The sequence below is a fragment of the Tenrec ecaudatus genome, chromosome 4 (genome assembly GCF_050624435.1).
Source record: "Tenrec ecaudatus isolate mTenEca1 chromosome 4, mTenEca1.hap1, whole genome shotgun sequence".
NCBI classification, from domain to species: Eukaryota; Metazoa; Chordata; class Mammalia; order Afrosoricida; family Tenrecidae; genus Tenrec; species Tenrec ecaudatus.
In genome coordinates, this window is record NC_134533.1 from 143611410 (window position 1) to 143628171 (window position 16762).

Genomic DNA, 16762 nt, shown 5'->3' on the forward strand with positions numbered 1-16762 from the left:
GTCTCACCTCCAAGGGAGGCCATCAAGCTGCGAGCTGATTGACAAGCTAAATTCCACCCATAGCTTCTTATCTGTTCCATGTTAACACACGTAACTAACTACCACACAGTTTCTATTTGATCATCACAAATTTTCTAATCACTTAAATTTAGAGAGAACGTGTTTTAACTCACAAGTGGCTTTTTGTTGCAGTTGTTGTTGTTTTAAGAGATGCTAGTAATTATGGAAACAAAAATGTCTTTTTCCAAGAAGTGGAGATTTGGGACCATGTGACAATTCTGGCATCACTTACCTATAGAGAAATAAGCACATTAAAGGCCCAAACGAAGGGGCCTGCTCTGCCTTGTCTGTGAGAAGGGAAGGGACATTCACCACTGCCCAGCAGAGGCAGCGGCCAGCACTTTGACCTGCACCTCCCCCACACCCATGGAATAGTGCCACTGAAAGATGGCCACGCTTCTAACTTAAAGAGTCTTACCAGAAAGTGGAAAGCAGAAGATCCAAAGTGTCCTAGGGGGTCCTTGTGCACAATAATAGGATCAGCACATCATTGCCTAGTTTTAGGAATGTTAAAGTCAAAGGAAAGAATCCAAGATAACACTTGAAAAGGATTCAGATTTAAATTAACAGACTTGTGAAAGCCTAGAAAATGACAAGACATAACCATCTCTGGATGGAGACAGGCGGAATTACTAACAGTGCTTGCATCTGGGGCGCTCTGGCAGACAGGAAATGAAGAATGGGTAAGAGGCTTACACTTCACAACATAACGTTCTGTTCACTCGACTTATTTTTTCAATGCAAATATATGAGTATGTAGTCATTTTGTAAAAAAACAGGTGTAAGGAAAATGAAAACATGAATATAGTTAATAAGCCATGGCTCTCTTAAGCAGCATACCAATTTTACATGTTGGATGTTTGAGAAGGCTCTAGTTTCCACCCTTCGTTGCCTTCCCTTAATGACTTGTGTGTTGCTGGGATGCTGAAAGTGATGGCATGGGTATTTCCAATACCAGCAGAGTCACCTAGGGTGAATAGGTTACAGCAGAGCTTCCAGACTAAGACAGACTAGGAAGAAGAAACTGGCGATCTAGTTATTGGGGAAAAAAATGCCTGAAAACTTCCTGAATAACGGTGAAACACTGACTGATATTGAAAGATGAGCCCACTCAGCTTGGAAGGTATTCAAAATCCAATGGGTGATTAGACTGCTGGGATGTGAAAGTTGGGAATGAAAAAAAAATCCATAGGTGGAAAATATGGCCTTGGTGGTAAAAATGAAGCCAGAAATTGCATGATAGATTTTTGCCAGATAAACAAATTCTTACTTCAAGATACCTTTTTCAAGAACATATGTATACACATGAACTTTGCAAGATGGAACACACAGGGATGGAATCGACCACATCTGTGGGACAAGGTGCTGGAAAAGCTCCGTCTCGTCACAAAAAGCTCAGAACAGGACCAGGGGCAACTGCAGAGCAAACCGTCATTTGCTCATTTGCAAAGTCAAGTTGGAGCTAAAGAAAGTTAACACACATCTGAATAGCCCACGAACACCCTTGAATCTATCCCACCTGAATTTAGAGACCATCTCAAGACCAGACAAGACACAATGAGCATGAATGACCAAAGAAGAGCGGCCCTGTGGGATAAAAACCAGAGATGACTTGTGGGACGTTATGCAAGACGAAAGTAGAGGGTCACTCAAAAGACTGGAAGGACAAAAGACCAAAGTGGGTCTTCCACATAAAGAGAAGGGGAGAAAGATGGACGTACAAGAACTTACAAAATATTTCAAAGGGTCATGTAATAAGGCACAGTGAAGTATTAAGAAATGTCCAAAGACCTGGAGTTAGGAACCCTAAAGAGGAGGGAGTGCATGCTGAGCGTTTCTCCAACTAAAATAACTGAAGAAATCATTTACACTTATTGAAGGTTTCCGAGAGCAAAATATTGCACAACACAGGAAGCAGCAAAGGAAGATGGAAGAAACAGAGTCACCGCGCCATGAAAGAGTTAATCTTCACCCATTGCAGGAGCTGGCATCTGTTCAAGAACCAAGGGCACTGGAAGAAGTCCAGGCTCCACTGAAGGCACGGAGGATAGGCACAGTCCCAGGAAATGACGGAATGCCAATTAAAATATTGCAACAAATGGATGTAATGCTGGAAGTATCCGCTCATCTATGCCAAGAAAATTGGATGACTACATCCGGCCAATCAGCCAGAAAAGATTCGCATTTGTCTCCATTCCAAAGAAAGGTGAGCCGATAAAATGCATAAATTATAAAACAATATCATTAATAGCACATACAAGTGATATGTTGCTGAAGAGATTTCCAAAATCGTTGCAGCAGAATATCTCAAGAGAACTGCCAGAAATTCAAGCCCAATTCAAAAGAAGATGGGAATGGGGAATACCATTGTTGATGTCAGATGTATCTTGGCTGACAGCAGAGAATACCAGAAAAATGCTCGCCTGTGTTTTATTGACTATGCAAAGACACTAGACTGTGGGGAGCCTAACAACTTACGGTTAGCATTGCAAAGAATGAGCATTCCAGAAGACTTCACTGTGCTCATGCAGAACTGGAAGAGCAAGGCCTAACTCAGGAAAGTGTGCATACAAGTTGTATCCTTTAACTGTACTGTCCAATCCGCAGGCTGAGCATAGAATCAGAGACTGGGCTATATGAAGGAGAACGCGGCATCGGGATTGAAGGAAGGCTCATTAACTACCTGTGCAATCTTTGTTGACCAAAGACTACAAGGGTCAATATGGCTTCTACCTAAATATAAAAAGGGGGTGGGGGGAGTCCTCACAACTGGACTAACAGTTAACATCATGACAAACAGAGGTAAAATTGAAGTTCTTCAGGATTTCACTTTACTTGGATCTATAATCAATGTCCATGGAAGCAAAGATCAAGAAATTAACTGACATATTGCAGTGGCCAATCTGCTGCATAAAGACCTCTTTGACGTGTTCAAAAGCAAATGTGTCACTTTCAGGACCAAAGGACGCCTGATCCAAGCTATAGTATTTTCTTCCTTCCTCCCTCTCTTTCTTCCTCATTTAACTTTTTGTTGTGAATGGAGTGGTTTGTACAACAGACCATCAATTTTACACTCAACAATTCATACACATTCTGCTTAATCTCAATGATTGCAAAGCCCTCTGTGTGAGTCTGGGTACTTTAGAGAAACAAATCCACAGAAACTCATGTATAAGAGAGAGTTTTTTATAAAGGGTAAATGCGCATCAAGAAAACATCCCAACTCAGTGATTCCCAATCCCAACAAGTCCAACACCAATCCACAAAGTCCTCCTCCATCTCATAAAACACACATTATGATGCCAACTGCAGGAGGAAAGTCAAATCAGTGAATGTGTCAGCATCACAGCACTGACAGGGGTCTCCACATGGCTGCTCCAGCACCCAGGGCTACATCAGGGTAGGTCCATGCGGCTTCTCCTCAGAGATGTCTTGCAAGAAATAAGCCTTTCCAGCTGAAACAGGGAACTGGCTAAGGCAGCTGCACCTTGGTCTGACCATCACAAAACAAGAGACCTGAGAACTAGAAAGGCGAGGCTCACTGAGCCATTTATCCCTCCGCCCTTCAATTAACCCCACCTGTGTTTATCATCCAGGTTGGCAAAATAAACTCACTACCTCACCCTCGCTGTAAATAATGTATCCCACTTTCTCATTTTGTTTCTGGTTTCCATGTCTTCATTTACCCTAACTGTTCTCAACTTTGTTCTTGTGTAAATGTTGCCCTTTTGATTTCAAATGCTTGATTAATCTAAGGTATGTATATTTCACTCATGTTAATGTCCCCATTATAGACCTAATTGAGCCGCAGGGATAAGTTCAGCAGACCTGAAGGGTGATGAAGGGTCATAGTCTCAGAGTTTCCACCAGTCTCTGACTAGTAAGCCTGGTCTCTTTCATCCTTCGGAGTTTGGTTCCACATTTTTCTCCCACTCTAGTCAGTACTTTCTAATACTACTCTTTTCCAAGCAGGGGCAGTCGTGGCCATCTAGTTCTTGTAGTCCCCCGGACATGGAGACTGATGTATTTATGGTTCATTAGTCCACTGAACTAATTGTTTCCACATGTCTTCTATTTTATCACTCTTCTTTCTGTCAAACAGGGAGAGACCAATAGTTACCCTTTAGATGGTAGCTCGTGTGCTTTTAAGACCCCAGTCATTACTCACTAAAGTAAGATGAAAAAATTTCCTTTTGTGGAATCCATGGCATATTCAATCATCTCATATGTATACAAAAGCTGGACAATGAATAGGAAAAACCAAAGAAAATGTATGTGTTGGCATGATACTGCTGGTATTTAAGAATATTAAGCATACCAGAAGAATGAGTGGATCAACTTGGGAGAAGTATAGTAGAAGAATGAGTGGATCAACTTGGGAGAAGTATAGTGCGATGCTCTTTAGAAGCAAGGATAGTAAAACTTTGTCTCACTGTGGACCTCTGGAGGGGCCATTATCTGGTGAAGGGCTCATACTTGGTCAAAGATTGGCTCAGCAAAAGCGGAGGACCCGCAAGGGGCAGGATTAACACCGTGGTGCCAACAGAGGGCTCCGAAAGAGAAATGCTGTGAGGGCAGGGCAGGGCAGGGCAGGAGCAGGCAGATGTCCTTCTGCTTACACGGGATTGCTGCGTCGGGACCAGCTCAAGGACACCTAGCAGCAGCCATCTATATTCAAAACCGGTTTACTTCTCTCTGAACTTTATTTAATATATCAAAAGAAAATAGACAAGATCCCTTTAATCCACTGTCATTAAGTTGATTCCAACTCATAGTAACCCTATAGGGCAGAGTAGGACTGCTTCATAGTGTTTTCAAGACTGTAAATCCTCACGGAAACAGACAGCTGTGCCATCTTATGCTCCTCCCATCCTCTTTTTCTCACCGGCGCATGTGAACTTCAGACCTTTCCCATAGCACCCAGTGTTGAGCCCACTGTGGCGCCAGGGCTTCATAACAGTACTTTAAGAAACGGCAACTAGAAAACCTAATTTGACACCGACTAAGCACTGGAAAGGCAGAGTGTGTCTTTGGAAAGAGCGACCTAGATGTGATTGAAATAGGAACTGACCCAAATAATTTGATCCTGTTTGAAAATTAAGGGTCATAAGATCAGGGGCAAAGTCAAGATTCACCTCTCGATGGATCACAATCTCTATCTATCTATCTATCTACCTATCTCCTCTACCCCTCTTGATCCGACTTTTCCCATAAAGACCAACAGTGTGAGAAATGCAAAGGATTATCCCTTTTTGAAAGCTGATTTGAAAAGTTCAAAGCAAAAGACGTATGGCAGCTATGGGAAGCAAGCGCACATCTCTCTTCTGCAGCAGGTGTGGTAGGTTCAAACCACCGACCTTTCAGTTAATAGCCAAGTGCTTGGACCCCTGCATGATCAGGGTTCCTATAGCTTTTTTTGGTTCCTATATTTTTATAGAACAAGCAAATTAGCCAAGAGTAGATTTATTACCACAAACTTATTGATTCCTGTCTGACACTTTCAATCAAAATGGCATTTATATACACCTAGTGGCAGGTGACAGAAATGCAGCAATACAGGTGAGAGGGGATCAATGCGCCTCTAAACAGTTTGGTTTCCTCACAAGAATCTCCACAAACATGTCTCTCCCCACCTGGGAGCTCACTCCCCCTGGAGCCCGCCCAGCCAACAAGGTTTGTCAGATGTTCTGGCCTACAGTGAGGACTATGGAATAAAAATTAATTGCATTTCTATGGCATTTCCCGATTCAAACCATTTATAAAATTTAATATCATTCTTCATCTTCATACAGCATCCTAGGGGTGTGGCCCCCTATTCACAGTAACTCTGCGCACAACAAAGCAAAGCTGTTGGGCGGACCCGTGTCCGTGGGGGGCTGTGGAGCTGACTGCTGTAAGCCAGAGAGTTTTCATTGTTTGACGTGCAGAAGCAGATCACCAGGCTTGAATCTGGAAGCTCTGCTGAAACCTGTTCAGCAACATAGCAACACACAATCCGCTTCTGACAAATGTGCATGGGAGCTGCTCATGACGTGCACGGATGGGAATCAAACCTGGGTCTCCAGGGAAGGCAAGAATTCTACCATTGAACCACTAATACCTCCCACAGGGTCAGAGTACTTATTTGAAAACGACTTTCCCAAAATATTGCGTTACCGCGTTCAGAAGGACTAACGCCTCAGCGTTGCCTTGCAATCAAATTCAAATTGGCTTAAATTATACAACAGTGATAATAGTCATTGTCATCATTCCAGCAGCCTCGAAGGTAAGTAATAATGTCACCTCTGTGTTATGCATGTGGAAAATGAGGCGTAGGGGGACCATAGCTTGTCCAAGCCTCCCCCGCCCACCCCCAGCTAAGGAGAGTGACAGAGTGGCAATTCAAACCCAGCTCTGACTGACCTCAAAGCTCACATTCTAGCCACAGCACCGTCGCCCCTTGATGTAGTCAAAACTTCGGTTAGTGACAAATGTGTGTGATGATGCCAAGTAGAAATACCTCTGCTGAAATATACGCTGCAGCTCTCAAGTTTGCGGATTTTTGAAAAATTTGGACAAGAGCTCCATCCTTCTCAAGCCAAACAGGTTGGAAAAGCCACTGGGAAGATTTGTTTTCCAATTTGAGATCCGCTCCAAGAGGCAGTGCTTGGAGTCCAGCAGACAATGAAAAATCACCCCTCGCTCGACCTACTAACAATGGGGCAAAAACTCCTGCTCTCCACCAAGCCCCCGCCCCGGCCGGCTGAGAAGGCGCTTTGCTTTGCATGCGACTGCACACAGGTGATTTAGTTTCTCGTTGGAAATGGTGATGCCGAGAGAGTTGAGACATGTCACACATGGCAGAGCCACCACTAAAGGGAACAGCAGCTCCTTCGAGCTGGGCTGAGCTGCCATCTTTCAGGCGCTGAGATAGCAGTGAGAAGGGTTGCATACCCAATCCCTGTCTCAAGCAGGATTGAGAATGTCTCAAATCCCTGCCTTCTTAGAGAGAGTGATGGCAAGGGTCCGGGAGGGAGCAAGGGAGGGGAGCCTCTCTCTTAAAGATGGATTAGCATGGCAGAGATGTATGCCATTTCTTAAGTAGAGAAGCTGACTCACAGATCCAGTAAGTTTGGGCATGATGACGCAGAGCTAAGTGCGTGTCCTTCAAAGCAGATCTCAACCCAGTAATTTTGCAGAGACATAGTGGCATGTGTGTGATAGCCACCAAGCCCCATAAATAAAAAAGACACGCCCCTCTTACCTGATATTCAAGCACCGTACACCCCTGGCCATCTAGACCATCTGAAAACACAGCCTGTCCCGAGCAGTCACCCTACACAGGCAGAAATTTAAGATCCAGGAGAGCCTAAGGAGGGGACTATCAGAGCAATATGACTGGTGGGTTTGAAATCAAAGGCGTCCCTTGCTAGGTGTGCCAGAGCTCCAAAGAGCAAGTGCCATTAGGAATAATGAGAAGAGATGGGAAAGAAAATCAGAAAAGTACACCAGAGACATACCAATAGAACAGGTCTGTCCAACAGAAAGCACGCGAACTCCAGAGGTGAGCCACGTGTGGAAGTTTCAGCTTTCCGGTAGTCCCATAAAAGATGAAAAGAAACAGATAAATTGCATTTTCTATTTTACTTAGTTGAATGTCACCAGAATATTGTCATCGCAACATATGCTCAATAGTATAAAATCATTGAGATATTTGACGTTCTATTGTCTTCAAAACTTTGTTCAAATTCTGACACTTACATTAAGTCTCAATTCAAAGCAGCCACATTCCGATCGCTTAATTGTCAGAGATGCCTCACAGCTGCGGCTTTAGACAGCACACAGCCCCAGAGGAAGTGGCAGCACACGCCCCAGGGCATCACAAAGAGTGACACAAGGACATTCATTGCAGCGTTGTTGGTAAGTAGTAAAACTTCTTATATGCCCCCAAAAGGTGAATGAATATTTAGTTGTATTATATTCATAATAAAATGGAAAGCAACAATTAAAATTAATAGATCAGATCTAAATATATCAGTGTGCTATCTCTCAACAACTGAAGGACGAAAGCAAACTGCAGAGTTATACAGAGGATGCACAACTTAAAAGTCTCTGGCCATTGGGTGGATTCTGACTCACAGCCACCCTGGGGAATGGAGGAGTCCTGCTCCCTAGGGTCTCTCAAAGCCATTAATCTTTAGAGAAGACAGATTGCCACATCTCTCTTCCACAGAGCAGAGCAGGTGGTGGATTTGAACCACCGACATTTTGGTTAGCGGCCAAGAGCTTAACCACTGCACCACCAGAGCTTCTTGTGTTAAGGTTTTAAAATAAGCTTTTCAAAAAGTGGCACCTTGATGTCTGAGATAAACAGATGTAGTAAAAATATATCAATAACAATGTGCACCAACTCTGAGACCGTGGCTAGTTCTGGGAAGGGAGAAAAGACTGAAGGAGGGTAGAAGGCGGGGAGCAGAGTGGTGAGTGGTGAGGAGTTGGCAATGGAATGTGTAAAGCTGTATGTGTGTACACAATAATCCCCAAAGGAAGCAGCAGTAACTTGGGTGAAGGGGGATGGCAGTCCCGACGGGGGAGAGGAGAGTTTGCCGGAGGAGGAAGGGAGGGAGGGGCAGGGTTAGCTGTCGGAGGGTGGATCTGTAGTTTAAAATGCGGAACACAAAACTGGAGCCCTGAAATGTAAAACTCTCATCTACTTCACAATAAAAAGATTGTTTGCAATAGTAAGGATGATCTAACACATCGATAGTTTAATGTTAATGCTGTTAACTCTCAGGAGTGGGTACAAAAATATTCACTGTATTATTCTCAGATAAGTTTGACGAATTTCTTGCAAGAAAGAGAGGGGAGGGAGATAAACAAGAATGAAGAGAAAGACAAAGAGAAAAAAATTAGTGTGAACAGCCCAGCAGAGGATTCTGGACACATTCTACCTGCCTCCTGAGGACAGACGCACCATTAGACAGTCACTAGAGATGCAAGTGTGGGCTGCATGCGCCCCAAATGCAAACTCGGGGGGCATTCAGAGACGACTGAGGCTCACCTGACCACAGCCAGAAGCCTAATGAGAAGGAAAGCATCCTCCGGTGTTCCACATGCTCTATCAAATTCGTCTCAGAAGAATCTGCGTTAAAGGTCACACAGACGTGGTGGCACGTGAAGAGTTCACCTTCAGCCCTCCGGAACCCAGGCTGAGCAGGTCGTCTATTTGGCAACAATGGCTCTCTAATGAGTTACATCCTCTCAGGGTTCACGTAGCCTAGGGCAGTGGTTCTCAACCTTCCTAATGCCTGACCCTTTCACACAGTTCTCACGTGGTGGTGACCCCCAACCATAAAATTATTTTCGTTACCACTTCACAACTGTCATTTTGCTACTGTTATGAATTGAGCAACCCCTGTAAAAGTGTCATTCGACCCAAAAAAAGTGTCATTTGACCCCCAAAGGGGCCGGGACCCACAGGTTGAGAAACGCTGGCCTAGGGCATACTCGAGCTCTAGCACACACACACGCACACACACACACACACACACACACACACACACACACACTAGCTTTATCATCGTATCACATTGCACCTTCTTTTGCTTAACTTTTAACTTGGCACACCTACTGCTTGTCCACCATTTCCTACCCTCTCATATAAGTCTACACACACACACACACACACACACACACCCCTCTGTACTTCCCCCTCCCTTCCCTTCTGGGGTTCACCCTAGCTGGGAGTCTGTGCATTCGGTGTCCTCTGCAAACCTCAAGCACTAATTGTCTTTAATGTCCTTCTGTACTACAGATGCATCATTCATTACAGATATGTCGAAGGGCTGTCTCTGCCAGGTTTCCATTCGGAGTCCTTCTCCGTCCGCTATCAACAAGGTCCCCAGCGATCCCTGTCCTCCGTTACTGGCTCTAAGGCCTGTCCTTCTATGGAAGAGCATCTGAGTTCTCAGGTCCAAGGAAGTAGTTGCCACTGCTAACGGCTGTCAGAGATTGGTTGTTGAGTGGTGTTTGTTTTTCCAAGTTCAAGCTTTATCACACCTACACAACTTTACATATATGTATACACACACACATATATATATACACTAGAGAGAGCACGCTCTGGTGGCATAGGCTGCTAACCTTAAAGTCAGCAGTTCGAAGCCACCAGCCACACCACAGGAAAAAACTAGTCTCAGAAGCCCTCAGGGACTGCTCTACTACTGTCCTAGAAGGGCTCTATGAGTCAGAATTGAACTTGTGGATTTGCTTTTGGTATATTTTTAAGTAAGCTATGATCTCTCATTCTAGAAACATGTCTCCAAAACAGACCAATTATTCTATGCTCGCCAGTGACTCAAGTCTATTAGGAAACTCCCAGGGGTCAAGGAAGACTAGTCAACCTAAGGTTTCCAGAGGCCTTTTGGATTTTGTTATGGACTGAATGGCTCTGCTTCCATTGGGAGATTCCGCACCACACAGAAAGAGCTTCATCTTCTTAAAAGTGGAATTCTTTGGTGTTGTCTTTTTTAAAAATTGGGGGCTCGCATTGATTTTTAATGATTTTTAATCATTTCATTGGGGGCTCATCACAATCCATATGTACATCCACTGTGTCAAGTGCATTTGTACATTTGTTACCATCATTTTCAAAATATTTTCTTTCTACTTGAACCCTTGATATCAGCTCCTCATTTTCACCCTCCCTTCCCTGCCTGCCCTCCCTCATAAACCCTTGATAATTTATTTTTAAAATGCTCATGTCTTACACTGACCAATGACTTCCTTCAACCAATTTTCTGTTGTCTATTCCCCTGGGAGGGTGTTATATATAGACCATTCCCCCTTTCTCCCCCACCTTCCCCTCCTGGTATGGCCACTCTCATAATCAGTCCTGAGGGGTTTATCTGTCCTGGGTTCCCTGTGTTTCCAGCAAAAGAGGAATTCTTATTTTATGCTGCTAGGTTTTGTTGGGTGTTTTTTTTCTCAAGATAAATCCCTGTGTTTAATAAAACTCCAAGTCATCTGTGATAGATGACTTTGTTTACTTTAATGATGGTGAGGATTGTACCTTGGTGTGTAAACATAAACTATTGGGGGGGGGCGGGAAATAAAGCAAAATGGTGTCATTTGTGGCCATCCAAACAAGTCTATTTCAAGCAATTTGCACACTGTCTGGAAACCATATAAGCCCAGGGGAGCTCTTTCAGGTCCGAGGCATGGTTAGGAATCGATGTAGGGATGCTCTAGACTTGCTTCGTTTCACTAATTTGAAAAGGAACCGGTGTTGCCGTTTAAATCGCTCTTGGGCATTTCGGGTATATTGAAATAGGAATGGATGTTTCCCTTGAAGCTTCCCAACAAGATCAGCCCTCCTTCTCCAGGCGGCTGCTCTGTGAGGAGCCAGAAGGAGAGGATCCTCTCTACCTCAGAGCTGAAGAGCGGAGGCATTGTCTCCAAGGACAAGGGCTGATGCACCCACAGACGCTTTCCGGGTCTGAGACAAAACACACACTGTACTTCAAACAATGGTTTAAGTCCCTTTCTAAAAATCTTCTGAAGACTCGGGTTGAATAGTGAGGTACATTCTGTTTTTCTCTGTAATTTTAATACTTTTCTACCCAGACTAAAAATAAATCGCTAACTCTCGGTGAGTGAGTTCATCCTTTCTTGCTCTCCCTCCTTTCTTCAGCCTGTGCTCAAGTCCACTCATGCCCGGAAATAGCAGCTTACTCTAGCCTTTGGTGCCCTCATGTGGCTATATTATGATTCTAAGCAGTGTCGTTGGCAACATTTTAGGTGAAGCGGATACCCCCATAGGAATTTAGCTGCTTTAAAATGAAAAAGTCATGAGCAAATTTACTTTCATGTTTCTATAGAATGCGATGAAACCATCCATCCAATCTCATGAGTACCAAACCCTAAACTGAAGAGGGCCCAAGGTCAAGTTGGGCAAAAATGTTGATAATTGGAATAATTCTTCCTTTCTGCAATTCTCTTTCATGCCATGATAATAATCTAATCGTGCTGTTGTTAGGTGCTGTTGAGTCTGTTGCCAGCCATAGCGGCCCTGTAGGCAACAGAACAAAACACTGCCTGGCGCTGATTCATCCTCTCAACTGTCCTTGACTTTGGACTATTGTTGGACCCACTGCGTCATTCCATCTTGTCAAGGGCCTTCCTCATTTTTGCTGCCCCTCTGCTGTACCAAGCATGATGTCCTTCTCCAGGGACTGTTCTCTCCGGACAACATGTCTAAAGTACATGAGAGGAAAACTCCTTCCTGGACACTAAGGAGGATTCTACCTATCCTTCTTCTGAGACAGCTTCATCGGGATTTTTTGGGAGTCCACGGCACTTTCAACATTCTTCACCAACACCATCATTCAAATGCCTCGACAGTCATAGTGGTTACCACCTGAGGTCCTCTATTATCACAAAAGAGCATAGTGAAGCGCTAGACTGACAACCAAAAGTCAGTGGTTCAAACTCACCAGTCACTCCATGGGAGAAAAAGGAGGCAGATTTACAGTCGTGCAAACTCTATGGGACAGTTATACTGTGGGGCGACTGTGGGTTGGAATCAACTCAGCAGCAATGGGTTTGGCTTTGATTAGACTGTAACAGAGAGATGTGCCCAGCATTATGTAGGATCTTTACAAATACCAGCTCAGATGAGGAGATCTACTAATCTGTAGTGAAAGTTTATACATTTCAAATCAAAGCTGTGCAGAGCAAATCATGTAAACCTGTTCAGGACAGATTAGTAGGTATGCATAAATAAACCCGAGCTTACTGTGTCTCCCAGGTACTCCAGCCTTGTCAGGGATTAAAAATTTGAAAAGAAGTTTTGATTCTATAGGGAGGCATTATGTGGTTGATAGAGAAAGACAGGGCAGCCATTCCTAGAAACAGAATAGCACATTGCAATACGTGACCGGAAGTCCTGCTGGCCCAATGGTTAAAGCCCTTAGCTGCTGGCCGAAAGGTCAGTGACTTGAACCTGGTCGCTGCTCCACAAAAGGAAGATGTGGTGATCTGCTTTTATAAAGATGCACAGCCTTGGAAACCATGTGGGGCAGGTCTGCCCTGTCCTCTATGGTCACTGGGAGTCGGAATTGACTCAAGGGCAGGGCATTGGGTTTGGCTTAATATGTGGCGGACAGAAGAACAACAGTTAGGAAGTAATCCTAGCTGACACCGTTGGACTCTTACGTATGCCAGGCACGGTGCTGCACGCACTGCATTCGTAATCCCAACGCCCCTGCGCGCTAAGTAGTACTGTCATTCCTGTTCTACAACTGCGGCTTAGAGAAATTAATTTAATCACAGCTCAGCCACTGACCAGTTAAATAATTTGACACCAACGCCTGCATTCTTAACAACTATGTTATTGAGTTTTGCATAAAAGGGATTTGACAACCAAGTACATCACAGGTGAGCAGAATTCCAAGTAGCATAATAAGGTGGAGTCGAAAAAGAAGTGGTAAGGTTCAATGAACCTAGTGTGCTGAGCACAATCATTCATGTCGCTGTTCCTTCCTGAAATTCCACTAACAGGACAGTAAAGGGAGATAAAAGAAATAAAAGACAAGGACACAAAGAATATGGAAGCAGTCAACATCAGAAACAAAATGACAAGATTTTTAAAAGACAAGAAACACCCAGGGAAACCACAGCTGATATAACTGAGTAGAATCTGAGTTGAAATTCCTACAGATGGATAATGAGGCTTAAATCTCAGAGGTTCCAGAAATTAAGGAAGAAAAGACGAAGGCTTAGAACTGCGAGGCTGTTAATGGAGCTGTCAGACAGACAGATCAGCAAGTAGCCAGGTGCGAACATAATGAACGATGAAAAGACCTTCGTCTGAGATGGTGGGTCCTGGGATAGCCATACTGGGGGGAAGTTGGCAGTACTGAACGACCTAACAAGAATCCTGGTGGTCGTGTGGTAGCTCGTTTAAACTGCTGTTGTTTGAACAGCCACTGCACTCAAGAAAGACTAGACTGTCTCCTCCTGTAAGCCGGTCATCTTAGGAACTCCATATAGCATAGCTCCCAAAATGTGGTTAGCCTACATTTAGCCTGTATTTAGCCCTTCAGCACCCGTCTGGCAATTAAAAACATTTGTATTACAGTCCGTCCGCAATCGAGGATAAAGTGTAAGCATCTGCTTTTGCAGCCCCTAGACTCCTCCAGCACACTCCAGGGGGCGGCAGTGCTCACTTTGGGCAACACTTACTGAGAGTCACAATCAACTCTGTGTCAGTGGTTTGGGGTTAGACCATCAATTTTCCTCCTGGGTTCATAGTCTAGGGCAAGATCAGAAAATGTTTGCGATGGACAAGCCCATCCTGCCCCTCACATCAATTTAAAAATGACTTGAGAGCCAAAAATATAATGTGACAAACAAATGAAATTACCATGATCTGAATAATTCCCTTTAATTTTTTGTCAATTTTGCTTCAGAGCCACATGTACGTACCTAAGAGCTACATATGGCTCTTGAGCCGCAGTGTGCCGCCCCGTTCTAGACAAAGGCAAGCCTCCCACAAGAAGACAAAGACCCCTTTAAAGGGCGGGCAACGGACTGACTAGACAATTTACAAAGGACAACACCCGAATGGCTCACAAGCACACGAGGAAATGCTTTCATTCACAAGCCATCTGGGAAATGCAGACCAAAATAACAATAGGATACCATCTACCACCCACAACCGTAGCCCAATCTAAGAGAGAGAGAACAATAAATGCTGGAGAGGGTGTGGAGAGATGGGAACTCGTATACGCTGCTGCTGGGCTTGAAAATACATGCAGCCACTGTGGAAAGTGACATGGCGATTCTTAATGTAGCAACAGAAACACCATATGACCCAGCAAGACCATTGTCGGGCAAATACCCCAAAGAAGTAAGAGACAGGTCACAATCAGACGTGTGCTCTCCCATGTTCATCGCAGAACAGTTCACAATAGCAAGAAGGTGGAAACAGCCCAAATTCCCGTTGGTAGAAGAATGGATTACACACACACACACACAAACCAACTCTGGTATAACATACAACAGAATGCTATGCATCCCTGGAAAACAGTGATGAAACCATGAAACACTTCATGATCTGGAGGAATCTGGAAGACATAATGCTGAGTGAAGTTGGTCGATCCAAAAGGAAAAAAGTGTCTGAGTCCACTGCTGGAGGGGTGAGCACCAGGATGGGCGCAGGCGCAGGCTTTCAGGCCCTCCAGTCTGCTGGCCAGGGCGGCCAGGCAGCTCCGTCGAGAGCCTGACTGGTGCCCATGCACCATGCACCATGCTCTCTATGTGTGTGTGTGTCTGGAAGGCCACGTTGGTGGAGGGGTCCTCACGTCAACCAGGAAGCATATTTTTGAGCAAGCGGGAATGACTGCTTAGTGGCTGCCATGCAAAGGTATGACGAGGACCTCCTAGACTGGCCGACATTCCTATCAGAGGGATGAGGAATACTGGTGGGAAAATCAAGTCAGGAGCAGGGAAAGGGAGCAGGTACATCTGGGAGAAGACAAGTGCATGTCTGTTGGTAGAAAAAGGGAGAGAACCAACTTCCTAGCAGGGAAAATTGACAAACAATACTTTTAAGGAACCTGAGTGGGGACTATGCCTGGTAATATGCTCCTAATAAACCACATTGGTCCAAGTTTCTGTACATCCACAGAACACTGAGGCACTGAACCCTGTATCTTCAAGGTGCACAGCATGCTCCAAAGGCCATACCTGAGGGATGTGACGTGGAAACCCATAAGTGAACTAGACTCTGCCCCAAACATGCCTGTAACTTGAGGACTTAGGACTGAAACTACATGGTGTGAAGAAGACAGCTATACCAAGAGCATTAAACTGTCAGTAGGAAGACTAACATTTACTCACTACACCAATGCCCGACTTGCTGTATTAAGATATGTATTATTTTGGCAGACCTATGTCTGACACTGTCAGTGAATTTTATTGCAGGTTTTACCTGACCATCAAGTCCTATTGTTTGTGCAAATAATACCCAGTCACGTAAGGTTTTATTCTATACAAGTGTATAATCTAACTCTTGTGATATCTAGTTAGTCTACACTTGTTAAATCTCCCTCCCTCGATAGTGCTTTTAAAATTAGTACCATGGCCTAACCAATGACACTATAAACAGAAGGTCCTTATTCTCCAGGAAAATGATAGGGAAGAGTCTCTACCACAGATTAACAAGGATATCCCTAAGATGAACCAAAGGAAGATAAGAAACATAGATACAGGAATGGATTTGGGGCTCATATTAAATCCAAGCTCCAAACAATTAGTTCTTATGGCCCTGCTCAATACTCACCCTCATGAAGGAAACAGAAGATATGGACGCTATAGCGAAGTGTGATGAAGGAATTAGATGATGCCTGGCAATCAGAAAGAATAGTGCCTGGGTGCGGGGGAGCAGGGATGAAACACACAACTTCCCTCTGGTTCTTAAATGCTTCCTCCCCCCACTATCATGATCCCAATTCTACCTTACAAATCTGGCTAGACCAGAGGATGTACACTGGTACAGATAGCAACTGGAAACACAGGGAATCCAGGACAGGTGACTCCTCCAGGACCAGTGGTGAGAGTGGCGATGCCTGGAGGGTGGAGAGAATGTGGGGTAGAAAGGGGGAACTGATTACAAGAATCAACATATAGCCTCCTCCCTGGGGGAGGGACAGCAGAGAAG

General features: G+C 44.4%; 1 pseudogene; it reads left to right on the plus strand.

Annotated features, from left to right (window-relative positions):
* LOC142446064 (putative ribosomal protein uL10-like) overlaps positions 1-16762 on the plus strand; it is a 115318-nt pseudogene that overhangs the window by 12755 nt on the left and 85801 nt on the right.